Genomic DNA, 15,450 nt, shown 5'->3' on the forward strand with positions numbered 1-15,450 from the left:
TCCTGTTATCAAAGTGACATCATTAAGATAGCAATTTTTGATGTATTAGTTCAGGAGTATCAAAGAACTTTATTTTGCTTAAAAGAAAAATGCTCATTCTATATTTAACAGACTTTAAAACATCTAGATACGTCTCCACTGAAGCCAGGCACAATAAACGAAGCTAACACCCAACGGTGGTTCTTGCCTTTGCTCTACCCTCAGTTGTAAAAACTCATGCAGCTTTATTATCCAGAACTTGGCATGGTTGGAGGTTCAGTAGGAGATGGATGATGAACAGAAAGCTTCATATTCAGACTGATTCCTTAGCAATGAATTAGATTTGGGGAGCTCAAGGAGAAAGTAGGAAATGACAGCCATATTTTTTTAAGCTAAATTTCCAGCAGAGTCTACTTTCTTGATGGCTTGAGCTGCTTGGCTGGGCTTTGACACTTCATAAAGTTGCTTTGGGTCTTGACCTAAACATTCATTCACTCTTCAAACATGTATTTGACTCCACTAGGTGTAAGATACTATGCCAGATACCAAGCAGGACAAAAATTTTAAAAAAAAAAAAGACCTTATTTCACTCCTGGACTTTTTCCCTTCCACAACCTCCCTGCACTCCAATCACTCACAGCTAAACAACACTGTGTCCTCATACAACCACGTTTCTGGTAACGCCCATGTGGGGGCTCTGGTCTCCTCTCCTTACACGCCCCCATGCCCACACACCCCCACTTCCCACTAGGAAAACACCTATCACTTTTCTATTAGAAAGGTGATACATACAGTGATTTTTATAAAATCCAAACAGTCAAGAAGGGCATAAAGTAAAAAACAGCATTTCCCTCCCAACCATAGCACCAATTCCACGGCCCAGAAATAACTGTTTCTTGGGACTTCTTTCAGAAATTCATATTCACAATAAAAAATTAAGACTGTTTTTAACAAAAATGGAATCTCAGAATACATACTGATTTGCATCTTGCTTTTTTTAAAATAAATCCTTAATAGTATATTTTGTGAATTTCTCTGTATCAGTACATATAGATTTGCCCGATTCCATAATGTGGGTATACCTCAATTTATACTGTATTTTATTTATACCATAATTCATTTACCCTGTCCCTTGTTGAAAGGCATTTAGTTTATTTCCAGTGTTTGACTACCATGATGGTGCAACAGATATCTTCACATATTTCCCAGCACACTTGTACAAGTGTGTTCATAAGATAAATGCCTAACTGGAAGGGCCGAGTCTAAGTACATGCATTTTTAATTTTGAAAGACAATGCTGTGGATGACACCAGTAGTTACCCACCCACAGCAACTGCCCCTCTCCTCCCGGCCACAAAACCCTGGTTTTGACCCCTCTCCTCCCAATGCCCATGCTCTTCAGGGAAGACTGGCCCCTATCTAACCTCAAAACTGGCCTAAGTAAGCTATTGGAGCCCTATTTCCCCATGGCAGTCACTGGTTTAGGTGTGGGCATCTGACCCAGTTCTGCCAATGAGGCATAAAGAGTTGTTCTGCCGGAGCTGCTAGCAAACGTTTTCTCTGCTTTCCTCTTTTCCTGCCTCTGGACATCACGTTGAATGAAGATATGATGGTTGGAGCAGCTGCAGCCACCTTCGGACTATGAGAAAACAAGCTTGAGGGCAAACATCAAACACTGAGGCTGAGAAAGGACATACCCCTGAGTCTCCAATTAACCTCCAAAACTGCCCTAACTGTGGACTTCTTGTTCACATGAGGTAACAAATGTCCTTTTTAAATGTCCTATTTAAACCACTTTTAACTGAGTTTTGTATACTTGCAGGTAAAAGGAACCCCACTGCCAAACTGCTCTCCATATAGAAGCCCACTGAGTTTATAAAATCCCACTCACCGCCCATGTGAGGGTGCCTGTCTCCTCACCCCCTTGGCTTCAGGAGGTTTCGCTCCCCATCCATCTTCACTAATGGCCACAGCCTATTCCTCCTAGGGGAGTCTATCAGCTCTTCTCTAAAGAAAGGACACATTGCAAAATGGTAACAGAAAGGCCACTTATCCTCGGCCAGTACTTCATTCTGCTTCTCCCATGTCACGCCATGTGAGGCACAGGGTCCACGTGGCTTCTTCAGGAAAGCAGATGCTGTCTGTCATCGTGGGGCCAGCATATACTGTAACACCCAACACCAGTCACGACTCTCTGCCTAGGCTGGACAATCACGTGGTGTGGAAAGGCAAACACTCGGTTGGGAACCAGGTGACCTGGTTCCCATCTGCTACTTATGAGGGGTTGGCTGGAGAGAAGTCACCTAACCTCTTGAAGCCTGTTTCTTTAGATATAAAGAGAGGGGTCTGGAAGCTAAGGCCCAGGATCCTTATGAGGATTGGGACATGGTACACGAAGTCCCTGATCGTAACGCTCACTGACTATTACAGGTAGGATTTAGGCGGATGTCCCCACGGACCCTATGCTGAGAGGGGACCATGCAAGGGGTAAGCCAAGCCCCTGGCCTCCTTAAATACTTTGGTCCTTCTTTGTCCTCTTTGCCCTCCCAACTTGTCACACTCCTGCCACCACAGTGGGCAGCCTGTCAGGTCACGATGTTGACCAGAAGAAAATCAAGCCCATCATTCTGTTCCTCCCACAGATAAGCAGCAGTCCCAGAAGCACAGGGAATGAATGTGAAACCATGTCCTGCTAGCTGAGAGTCAGAGCAGGCCAGGCCAATTTACAGTAATCGTCAAGGCATGAGCAGATGCCTGCACCAAACACGCAGGATTTCTCACCCAGCCGGCCTCGGTTTAGCAAGCTCCCAAAAGGCTGGTTTGGCCCATACTTCCCTCTTCCCTCTCATTCATTCTCTGCCATTGCAGTGAACTGAATTATTGTTCTTAGTGCTTCACTCCTCTGTCCCCATCCACCTGCTTTGCCATGTGACCATACTACCTCCTCTTAGAATGAGCCAAGTTGACGTCCCCACCCCATGGACATTGGCCATGTGATCAGTGGAATGGCAGAACTGTCAGTGGCCGGTTGTGAGCCAAAGCCTTAAAGAGGCATGATGCATTTCCACTTGCCCTCTTATGCTTCTGTGATCTGCCAAGACATGAGCACGCCCTGCATATCTGCTGCCCCTTCCGCCTGGGCTCTAGAATAAATACACATGGAATAGACCTGAACCAAAATGGAAGCCTGGAGTCTGGCTTGGCCCGGCCAAGCCCAGCCTAGGTCGACAGGACCACACCTAGCCCACAGACAAGTGGTGGAAAATAAATATTTGTGAGTATGAGACGTTGAGATCTGGGATTACACAGCAATATTATGCAGCAAATTCCAACACAACCATCATAAGAACACATATAATTAAGATTGCCTGGCACATAATAGACACACAATGATAAAATATGTATGCTTATTTTACGGAAATCTGAATCCATTTATCATTCAAACACATATTGACTCCTACACATGAGGCACACAGGAAGGTGAGTGAAAAGAAAAATACACTGGGGAGGCTGAGGCACGAGGATCACTTGAGCCCCAGAATTCGAGATCAGCCTGGGCAATATAGCGAGACTCTATCTGTAAATAAATGTTGTAAATAAAAAATACAAAGGCAACTAATTCCTGCATGTGTGTGGTTTTTTTGGGGGGGGGGGCACAAGCAAAATTCTAAGCTTCCTGAACCCTACTAGGGGAGAGAGAAGGGTCTGTGTTCACAAAGCTTCTTCTCATTTCATTCATTCATTCAGTTACTATTCCCAAATAAATCACAAAGGGATGAAATTCAGCATCTGTGCACCTAAGTGATCTGATTCTTACATTTACTGATGGTGGAATCTACCTCTTTCTACAAATGTAGTATTCGCTTAACAGACAGCTGGGAACTAGAAGTTACTTTCTAAAGGACAGAAAAAACTTGAATTATTTTTCCTGAACTCCTTGGTTCTACTAACCTTCATGTATTCACTCAACATCCATTTCCTGAGCACCTATGGCACCCCAGGCCTGCGATCCGTGGCTGTGCTGGGGAGCAGCACACACGATTCCCAGTCCCAGCTTATTTAAAAGTATAGTTGACATCCCCCGAGTAGTGTCTAAAATTAAAATTAAAAAAAAAACAAGCTTCTCTCCAATGTCTTCCCATTTTACTTCTAGAGGAATTTCATTTCATCTGCAAATGTGAAGATTTCTCCATGCATTCTCTTCCTTTGCAGTTCAATATCAGTTTAGCCATATTCCTTCTTACATTCCCCTACACTCAGAAAGCTGGGAGAGATGCACACATTTAATAACCAAAGCCAGGAAGTCTTTTCAACAATCTTTTGGATGTGTCAAGAAAATCTACATCCGGCCGGGCGCGGTGGCTCACACCTGTAATCCTAGCACTCTGGGAGGCCGAGGTGGGCGGATCGTTTGAGCTCAGGAGTTCGAGACCAGCCTGAGCAAGAGCAAGACCCCATCTCTACTAAAAATAGAAAGAAATTATATGGACAGCTAAAAATATATATAGAAAAAAAAAATTAGCCGGCCATGGTGGTGCATGCCTGTAGTCCCAGCTACTTGGGAGGCTGAGACAGGAGGATCGCTTGAGCTCAGGAGTTTGAGGTTGCTGTGAGCTAGGCTGACGCCATGGCACTCACTCTAGCCTGGGCAACAGAGTGAGACTCTGTCTCAAAAAAAAAAAAAAAAAAGAAAATCTACATCCACCAGTCGGCCCTTCTTCTCACATTTATTTTCTCCCTCAGAGAACTCAGATTCATCAAGCATAATTTCTCCATCTGCCAGTCAGGTTTTCTTCAGGGCCCAGTGACATCACCCTGTCCCCTGGATTGGACAAGCTTGCTGGGTATGGAGGAGAATTAGCTCTGATAACAAGCACCATGTCCATGATTCTAATTGGGAATTCACCAAAGTGTCAGTGTGGTAATCAGAGCAAACACATACAGCTCAGCCTCCAGACATGGTACCAAGCACCCTACACACAGGAACCCACATAACAGAACCCCAGAGTGTGGATCTGGACCCAGCAGGCCAGGCCCAGAATCCAGGCTCTTCTGCAGCCTCTGTAAAACCCCAACCTGGGCCAGCAACTCTGGACTTCCCTCACCCTCCTGTCCTTGTCCCGTGCAATGAGGGTCCCCAGAAAAGCAGCACAAAGTAAAGACCCTCCCAGAACTTCCTTTATTTCAGGACACAGCTTTTCCCCGGACACTCCTCTATGACAAATCTGAAAGTTTTCCATGAAGCTAAAAGCAGCCTGCTTCCTCTTCGCAGCACCGACTCACTCTCTAGAGTCAGAGACAAAAGGGGAGCTTCCTCCGGCCATCAGGGCACCCACACACACAGCTCAGAAGCCTGGCACTGCTGTCCTGAGGCCTTCATCTCTGCCCACTGAGGCCCCGGCCCTGCTGATAGGGTCAGAAGGCGGGGAGGAGAAGGGAAGTAAGGAACTGCCCTTCCCAGGTAGGGAAATGCTCCCCAGACCCAGTGTCTCCCCAGTGAGCTGGTTTTACATGTCTATGCAGCTTTAGGCCTCGCACCAGTGGCTGCTGAGGAGGGAAGGATACAGCCAAGAATGGCCTCCACCCCCTGGCCCCACCCCCATCTCTGCACCCAGTCTGGGTCAATGACAAGCTGCAAATCTGGCCCAGGCCTCCACCTGGAAATCTAAAGCAAAGGATATTATTAAAGTCACAGGTTAAGGATCACTCACTCCACAGCTCCTCATTTAGAAGCCTGCAGTGGCGTTAAATGTAAACACTTCCCAAGAATGCTTTAAAACAGAGGGAGGTTTTTATTAAAGGACTTAATTGAGGGCCACTTCTCATTGTGGAAAGCTTTTAAACCCATGAATAAAAGGGGCCTGGTGGGTGTTTTCCAGACACTTGTTTTTAAAATCTGCCACGCTGTCATGGGGAAATGAAGCACAGCTCGGGCCCCTGTGCGTGCTCCTGCTGCTAAGTCTTCAGCAGAAATAAAATACCCAATAAGACCTATTCCCCAGTGGCAGCAAGAACCTGGCATGAGAGCTTCATTCCAATATTCATTTCAAGGGTCATTAGAAGCACCGGGTGGGAAAAGTGGAAAACATAAGGCTGGCCACAAAGGACTAAAATAAATGAAGAAAGGCATGCCTTTAAAGTTTGAAAACAAAATACAACTTGGGACAACAACAGGCCTAATGAAACTGAGGCTTGGAGAGCTCTGCAAAAAGACACCAGGTAACAAGCAGCGAAGTGCTGACACGTGTTGTTATACCATGCACAGACGAACCTTGAAAACCTCGCGCTAAGTGAAAGAAACCAGACACAAACGGCCACCTATTGGATGACATTCACTGATATGAAATATCCAAAAAAGGCAGTTCCATAGAGTCAGAAAATGGATGAGTGGTTTCCAGGGGCAGGGCGAGGGAGGAAAGTGCAGTGACTGCTTCAAGGGGTACAGGGTTTCTGTTTGGGGGGTAAAAACGTTCTGGAATTAGATAGTGGCAATGGTTGCACAACATTGTGAATGTACTTAATGGCACGACACTGTACACTTTAGATTGTTTAAAATGGAAATTTTATGTTGTATTTTACTGCCAAAAAAAAAAAAGACCAAGAACTCCAGAAAGATCCTTTCTCAGCTCCTAAACCCAAATAAAAATACACATGCTACAAGCCAAAATATTAATAAAATGAATATTATTTTATTAACAACTCATGTATTGAGCTAAACTTTTACCTTCACCGTGCACCTACTGAATCTTCACACCAATCTTCAGATGGATGTTACTGTTGTCATTATAATTATGTTCATTTTACAGGTGAGGAAACCAAGGCACAACGAGGTCAAGTATCTTGCCCAGGGTCACACAACAAATACCAGAGAAGCCAAAGGTTGAACCTAGACAAGTAGGGTAGCCAGGTACCTTACACCACCCTTCCTGCCGTCGGCCACCGGGCCACACTGCTACCAAATCACACACACCACTACCGAATCACACACACCGCTACAGGAACTGTCTTGGGGGCCTAGTTCACCACCTTGCCCGTGACCCAGATACTCTTTGACCGTTGAGCCCTTGTCATTTGTTAGTGGCTCTGAGTGATCACCTATGAACTGGGCTCTCTAAAACACACCTTCAAAAGGCACGCCTTAGGAATCACGCTAACACCTTCACGTGTGTAGCGCTATTTTCACACATGCAGTCATTTTCTTTAGTCCTAGGCACAACAGGAGATGGGAGAGCCATACGACTACCTGTCCTTTCACAGAGGAGAAAAGCTAGAGACTTGCAGAGGCTGTCTCTGGCCCCAGGCGCCACTCTGCTGGAGTCTTCCTCAAGGGCTGGGATTAACTACCTGAGCGGTTAAGGGGTCTCACTGGTTTCAGCATGGTTATTTATATGTAAATGACGCAAACAATTACAAATGCAGTTCAGGCACACTTAATGGAGAATAAAGTGGCTGGTCCCACTTCAAGGCACCTACGGGGCAAGCCAGAAGCATCAGTAAAAGGTTAAATTCCATTCTTTCCACCCTCCTTAAGGAAGGAGGGATCCTTGTCACTGGCCAATAGCTCCCTTTGATCAGAGACCTTTAAAAGAGCTACCACAGTTTGAGGTTCCACCTTGCCAGGGTTGCGCAGCCTTGGCACCACTGACATTTTAAGCTGGATAATGCTCTGTTGTGGGGGACTGTCCTGTGAATTGCAGGACAGTTAGCAGCCCTGGCCTCTACTCACTAGATGCCAGTAGCCGCCACCACCCCCACCCACCAAGAATGTCTCCAAATATTGTCAAACCTGTTTGAGAACCACTAGACTATGTCAGAGAGATGTGGCCCTAACAACGTTACACTCCTGTTTTGCAGATGAGAAAACAAACCCAAAATGGAAGAGGAACTTGCCCAGAATTACATTCCCAGTGACAGGCACATGGCGCTTCCAATCCAAGTAGGTGAGACCCACAGTGTGAAGAAGGAATGAAAATACCACAGAACTACTTTCTCCTGGCTCATGTATTCAAATGCTAAACTGTACCTCACCCTCGGAAAATGGATGGTGGGTTTGAACCTTACCAGCGTGTGGTCCTCAACTCCAAAGAAAAAACACGTTCTGCAGGCCCCATGGCAATGCCCTTCAAATAACGAATGCTTTAAGCAAACACAAGCAAAAACCATTGGCCAGGAGAACCTGAAATGCATACAAAACAGCACGACTTTATCAAGAACTCTCTCTTATTTTTGTGAAACACTCCCCACCGTTCTTAGCACTCATCTGTTTTTCTGTTCAGAAATCACTGTGGCGGCTAGAGAGAGACAGATGAAATTCAGGGATGTCAAGTTTCAAATGGCTGACTGTCTTTCCTCCTTCTGAGATCTCTCCTCTTTATGGGTTCATTTACAGGTTTGTGGGAATTCAGACATGTAAACAAAGAGCACTGCTGGTGTTCTAATTGCTAAGATAAAGGCATATGCAGGCTGTCAATAATTTGTTGAAGAAAAGAATGAGTGAGTTGAAGGAACGAATGAAGAGCCAGAGCTCTGTGTTTAGAGAGGCAGTAGTTGTTAGTAGCACAGCTCAGAGCTGGAAGACCAGGGTTTGAACCCTGGGTCCCACCACTTGGCAGCTGCACAACTTTGACAAGTGACCCAATTCCCATAGCCTTGTTTCCCTCACCTGCAAAATGGGTCTATGATAGTACCTATCCCATAGAGTTGCTATAGGAAAAGCTCTTTGGACAGGGCTGGAGGTGAATGCTCTAGGAGCATTTGCCTATATTATGAGAATTACTGATCTTGGGCAGGTCTTCTGGGAAGAGTCTGACCACCCTCTCTCTCTTTCGTACCCTACCCAGCTGCCTCATACCCAGGAAGTTGGACTCAGGCCTGTAGGGAGAGGTGGTCATGCCTTGAGCAGGCCAGACCAGAAAAATCAGCTAATGGGTAGGTTTAATCTCCCATCCCTCCCTTTCCCCCTCTCCCCTCATTCTACCTTCTCCCCCCCCCCCACCACCACCCTCACTCCCCAAAGTTTACAGATGGCCCAGGGCAGCACAGAGAGTTCAGAGAGTTAGGGCTGAGCTGGTCTGGCCACATCTGGCACAAAGGTGCTTAAGCTCCAAACCTGAAACTCACAAGTAAAAGAAATCTTAAGTTTGGTAAACTCTACCCTGCAGTCCCTTGGCAAACTATTCTCTCTCTTTCTTATCTCTCCCTCCATTCTTTATCAGTTCCTCTCTAGCTCCTAAAGCTTTCACAGCAATCACCACTGGAAGTAAACTTTCCAGGTTCTGATACTTGATTAGGGCAAGGAGAAAGGCTAAGCAACTTTTAAGCTGCTGCTGTAATTCTGAGTAAGTCACTGTTTTTAGAAAGGAGAATAAAAAGCACGTAAGCCCAAAATAGTGGAAAATCAAACCTTTTTTTTTTTCTTAAGCTGTCGATACAGCTTCAATGAAGTTCAAGGATATATATTAGTTCAAAGGATATACTAGAACCTCTTCATGACTTTGAAAACTGGGCCATTTCTTTTTCTTTAGGAATCAAGTCAAAAGACCCCAGATGTTGAGAGTCTTACAGTGCATGCTAGAATCCCCAAATTCCCACTCAGTATCTGTCTCCCGATTAATTATTGAGGCCAAAACTAGAAAACCATGGTCACCGTACCCCAATCCTCTAGCAAAGAGAAAAGTAACAGTGAAAGATATTTTAATAATAAAGAGGCTTTATAGACCTAAAGAAACTATAAAGCAGCGACCTGAACCATTACATACTCTACCTAAAGCAAGCAGAAATCCCTGTGATTGGGCAGCAGGGAATAAACTCCACCCTGTCAACAAAGAGGCTTCCGGCCAGGCTGGCAGAAATATTTCGTGTTCATAACAAATGCCCTGTGCTCTAATCCCAAACACTCTAACTCCATGACGACCCTCCACTAAGTCCCTGGAAATGTTCCCTAGCTGATCCTTGCTGGGTTGAAATAGGCTACAGCCTATCGTAGTGATGAATACTCATTCACTGTGTTAAACTCATCGTCACTAATGATAGCTCCATATGGCCTCTAAGCCCCTACTACCTGTAATTTTGAGAGCTCGAGGTAATTACTATGCAGCAAAGTTTTGTTTTTGCCATAAGTACCACACAAACAGGAATTGGATGTGCACAGCTTCATTTTATTCCAGAATGTCCAACACTGAATTTTGTCTTTTAATCTCTTACCCAACAACCACTTATGTACAGAAACTCAGAAGTTTGCAGAACATGAAGAAATGTGGAGATAACATATCTCTAACCTAGGATATGGGACCCGTCCAGAGCCTTTCTGAACAGCCTGATCTACCCTCTCCTTTAAAACACCTAGAAAAGTAGGATTCCATAAAATTTCCCTTGGGATCACACGGCCGCGTTGGTTTTTAGTCTACTATTACACCTCATCTGGTAGAGGAAAACAATAAATCAACCCAGATCTAAGGAGACCTTGATGTCAAAAAAAAAATAAACAAAGCACTGAGAACACAATTTCCTAATCAGCTCTGCTTTAGAGGCGCAAGAAACAGTGGAAGGAACTTAGCTTTGTGTTCAGACAGAGCAGAACGCTGTCGAACCTCAAACTCTGCCTCTTTCCAGCACTGTGAACCTCTGCGGGATCCAGCGCCTCTTTGGGCCTCAGTTTCCTCGCCTGTAAAATGCAGTCACTGCCACCTGCCTCTCAGGAATGTAAGGGTTCAGAGCAATGGAAGAGAAGTGCTGAGCCTGCTACCTGGCACTGGGAAGGCGGTCAATAAACAAATCGTAACTGTTCTTATAACTGCAGGGTTATTGGCCCTATGGGTCGGATATTTGGAAACCACCTTCCCAAAGGTAAAACAGTGTGAAGTCCAGTTTTCAATCTGCCCAAGGAAACCTGAGCTAAAGTGACAATGTATGATGAAGAACAAACGTCTGCCCACTGGCTGGAGTCTTAGACGCAAACCAAACCACTTGCTCTAAAAAGTACGATGGCTGCTGCTTTCACAGATGCTTTGTACTCTTACCAGCTGTGTGGCAGTGGCAGCCATAACTAAGCTTACTTTGCCAGCTACCAACATGCTAAAAATGGATCCAGCCACATTCTCCGCAAGCTTCCCACCCAGAGGAAATGTCCCTGTTCTCCAGGCTCCTAAAGCAAAATGCATCTGCCAGAATCTGCCCTCTGCAGGATGGATACCTGTGCCCTTCCCTCTCCCCAGTAAGAAATGCATCCAAAATCAGTCATTTAAAAGTTGATGTAAGGACTTAACACGCTCTAATTTAAACCCAAGTAAAGTGTTTCTTATAGCTACTGTGCCAATGAATTGCAGTATCTACCCAGGTGAGGCCAGCCAGGTGCCCCACAGCACCCCACAGTCTCTGCGTTTATCTTGATTACAGAAGTTCCTAACTTACTGCCATGCAGTTTCCATCCCCACCCACTGCAGGCTCCTCACTCAGGGCCTGTATCCTCAGCAACTCAGTGGGCACCTCTGTGGGTAACACAGAGCTTTGTCAGTTGCAGAGGCTTCATGAGTATTTGTTCAATGAGTGAATAATGGGGGGAAAAAAAACACCCTCAGTGTGAACTGAAGGTGAAGTACTCTCTGTCCCAAGGCTGTTGGTTAGGGGGTGGAGGAGGGTGGTGAGGGAAAGGGATTTGGAACTGGAATGTTTGACAGAAAACTCCAGCAAGCTTTCCCTCCTCCATGAAGGCCAGTCAACCCGGAGCTACTCCCATCAAATCCCCCTCCCTTTTTTTTCTTTTCCATGTTTAGGTTTTTCATGTCATAATTTGTTTCTTATGATAGGAGCAATGTCACACGCCAGAATAAAGTAAGCACTTGGTCATCCAGGGAAAGTTACCCAATTTTCAATTCCCCTTGAACTTTGTTTTCCTGCTCTGATGCCAACTTCTCAGCCATTTCACTGCCCTTAAGTGCCAGGATCAGAGGAGGAAAAGAAAGGAAAAGCACAAAATCAGTTGGCTTTTTTAAAAACATCAATGGCATCTCTTAGATAACTGGGTTTCAGGGGGAAAGTTAAAGAGGCCATTGAATTTCTCTTACCATCCCTCACCCCATCAGTACAGCAAATTAACTTAAAAAAAAGAAGAAAAAGGAAGCCGATAGAGCAGTCAATTCTTAACACAAATCAAAGGTCTTTTCTAGATGCTATATACCCTTTCCCTAAATGAAGAAGCCCCTCACTAACTCTTCATATTTTTCTTAACTTTCTTCTAATCGCTTTAGAATATTAGAGCTGCTACTGCAAAGTGAGAAATTTGAATGAATCTGTTTAGGTCTACATTTACATATACTTTTTCTTTTCCTTTTTTTGTGGGGGCGGGGGCGGGGGGGGGGGGGAGATCCAGAATGCATTATTAATATTATATTCCCAGTGTAACTACTGCTGTTCAGGTGCAACTTTTCAGACACCAAGAATTCAACAGCAGCCTCAAAGAAACATTTTTCCCCCAAATTGAGACAAGACTTGCAAGTTAACAAACTTCAATAATATGGCTTTATTTTGTTGGCATGGTCAAAAAAAAAAAAAATGTAGTAAAACATTTTCCATATGGTCTTGTTTCCCAAAGGGTGAGGATTCGGGTCAGGGGCCACCCTGTGAGACCATGCACTCCATATAACCTCCACTCTCTAGCCAGAGCCAAGACAATTAAGACGTCTCCTAGAGTGGGCACACTTCCAGCAAGTGAATACAGCAATAGGAGCAAAGTATGGTGGTGGAAGGTAGAGAAAAGAGAAAAACCAAGTGGGCAAAATTATATAATTTTTTTTATTTTTCTAAATGAACGTTCTTTTGACTCATGTTAGGAGCTAGAAATGAGCACAAACGTTCCTTCACCTCTGGAGGGCATTCTTGAAAGTATGTCATCCCACCGCTAATAAAAATACAATATAGAGGACAAGCACCTAAGAAAAAATTAAATCCACTGATGTGTGGCCAAGTAGCAACATCCAGGTGGGAATCTAATACAAACATCATACCTGGGGTACAACAGTAAATTAACCAAGCTCCTTGGAGACTATCGTGTTAATAACAAGGACACTGAAAACACACTTTATTAAAAAATATATATGATCTAATTCAGCCAATATAAACCTAAGTTCAAAGTTTCCTTAGTCCCATTTCCCTATCATTTTTAAGATCATTTGACAAGAGTCTGAGGTGTCATCTCAGATGTGCCATTCTATTGTAAGGCACTAATTCCCTAACTCAGATATTATTATTCTATCAACAAGAAATATACACTGTGTCACATCTGCAGGGCTTGATCACACATCAAGAATTTAACCTATTAACAATGCACACACATTAACACAAATATCAATCACAACCCCTTAAGGATCTTGTTAACTTTGCTTCTTAAAAGAAAATTCCCCACATTTATGCAAAACTATTCTCTCTGTATGGGGGGCGGGGGTGGGAGGTGGGTAATCCAAGAGCTAACCAATTCCTAAAGTATTTGTCCTCCTTTTAATCTGAAATCCTTTCCAAATATGACAAGTCAAACTATCACTTAGTTTTCCCTGAATAGGACAACCCTGTCTTATTATAACCTTGACCCTCACAAGGACTCCCTGGTCCTAATACCTACACTCCCAACTCCTTGGCAGAAAGTCCCTGGCAATATTTACTGTAAACAGAGAGGTAGAAACAAAGGAAACTTCTAAAAGGCACCATCTGCAGTCTAAGGTTGGAAAGCACCAATCAACAAGGTGTCCGGGTGGAGAGGTGGATTATGGAAGACTCAAGAGTGTCTGACATGGGTTCTGTATCAGGATTGATCTTTAGTGGTTCAAACAGCGGCCGGTGGGAGCAATCCCTAAAGCAGAGATTCTCTAACTTGTTTGCACATTAGAATCACCTGGGGGGGGGGGGGGCTTTTAAAAATTCCATTGTCCAGGCGGCAACTCACACCAACTGAATCGGGATATCTGGATGTGGGATACAGGCACCAGTATTTTTAAAAACTCTCCAGATGTGCAGCCAAGCTTGAGAACCAATGTCCCCAAAAGAATTTGCAGCGTGCTTTGAGCAGCACAAGCAGCGTTGGAAGGCTACTGCTTCCTTGGGGTACACACATCGCAAATATACAAAGTTTCTAAAATCCTGTGTAACTAACTCCAACATGACAGCCAAGCTACCTGTCTAGAGGCCAAACAGTGATGCAACTTGGAAAAGTCCCTTGGAGACCTAGCATACGTGCTCTCAGTGAGGCAGGGGCTTTCAGGGATGCCCTGCCTGGACGGTGCAGTGGTGGAGATGGCCAGGGACAGGGAGGAGGCCACAAGCCTCTTTCTTTTCATGGGACGCGCTGGACGAGCATGCCGAAGAATTAAGTGCAAGATAGGACAGGGACTGCGGTGCTCCGCGTGGGTCGCTTCCAGCTGTCGCTCGAGCCCGAGGGTCCAAATAGGGGTGCGAACGCAGCCAACTCCTCTTCACTAAAGGAAGATCCTGGAGACCCCCCTCTCTCCCTGCCCCGCCCCGACGCGAGTTCCCCAGGAGTCGCCATCGGTCCTGCGCGTCTCCGGGCTGGGCGCGGCTCGGGGGCCAAGAGCGCACCTTCCAGCCCCAGGACCCGCGCCCCTGGCGGCGGGAGCCGCGCCGGCTCGGAGGGCGGACGCGCGGGCTGAACGCAGCGCACCTGGCAGAGCCCGAGCTCCTCGGGGCCCCGCCGCCCTGGGTGGCACCTCGGCCCCCGGGTCCGGCTCTCCTCGCACACCCGCCTGCTCTCGCTGCGAGCTCACTCACCGCCGCTGCCACCTCGGGGTCCCGCTCCCGCCGCAGCCAGCAGAGCCCGGCCCGAGTGCAGGGGCCGAGCCGCCGCCAGGAGGCCGAGCGAGCCCGCGCCCCGCCCCGCAGCCGCGGCCGCCCGCCCTCCCGGAGGAGGGGCAGGGGCCGGGAGGGGCCCAGACCCGCCCGAGCTGCCGCGGGCCGTGCGCCTGGCCCCGGTAGCCCGCGCCCGAAGCCCCCTCCCGGGCGGCCCGACCCCCCACGTCGTCCCAGCCCGGCCCCTCGGGACAGATTTCCCCCGGCACCCAGACTCCACCCGGACTTGGTCTCGGATCGCCGGCGCGCCCTCCCTCCGCCCCCCGCCAGCACCTCTTCTGCACCCCACCTCAAGCCTCGCACTCCTCTCCAGCAACGTTTTGTCCTCCTCCCCCCCAGATTGGAATGTCCTCCCACCTCCCCTCCGCCATCACCGGGTATTTTCCTTCTTCCAGCCTCAGCCTTTCCAAATTGCCGGTCTCCAGGAAGCCTTCCCTATTGCGCGCCTCCTACTGCCCTGAGCTCAGTTTCCCCCTTACCCTTCTGTGCAGCCTTTTTCTCCCCAACTAGTCAGAAACTTAAAGTGTAGTTCTTTTCTTCTACCACATCAAACCTACATATACTTATTGAGCACCTACTATGTCTAGACACTGGTGGCGTGGTATAAAAGATTACAGTCGC

The 15,450-nt window shown here is 46.5% G+C and overlaps 1 protein-coding gene across 2 annotated transcripts in view; it reads right to left on the reverse strand.

The window, feature by feature from the left end:
* Positions 1-14,813, reverse strand: part of CGNL1 (cingulin like 1) — a 160,138-nt gene extending 145,325 nt beyond the window's left edge. For both annotated transcript variants that reach the window (XM_069483504.1, XM_069483487.1), the window contains exon 1: positions 14,752-14,813. The gene's annotated coding sequence lies outside the window, so the exon portion shown is untranslated. The remainder of the gene's footprint in view (positions 1-14,751) is intronic.
* Between the last annotated feature and the right edge of the window lie 637 nt (positions 14,814-15,450).

Source organism: Eulemur rufifrons, chromosome 2, assembly GCF_041146395.1.
Source record: "Eulemur rufifrons isolate Redbay chromosome 2, OSU_ERuf_1, whole genome shotgun sequence".
Lineage (NCBI taxonomy): Eukaryota > Metazoa > Chordata > Mammalia > Primates > Lemuridae > Eulemur > Eulemur rufifrons.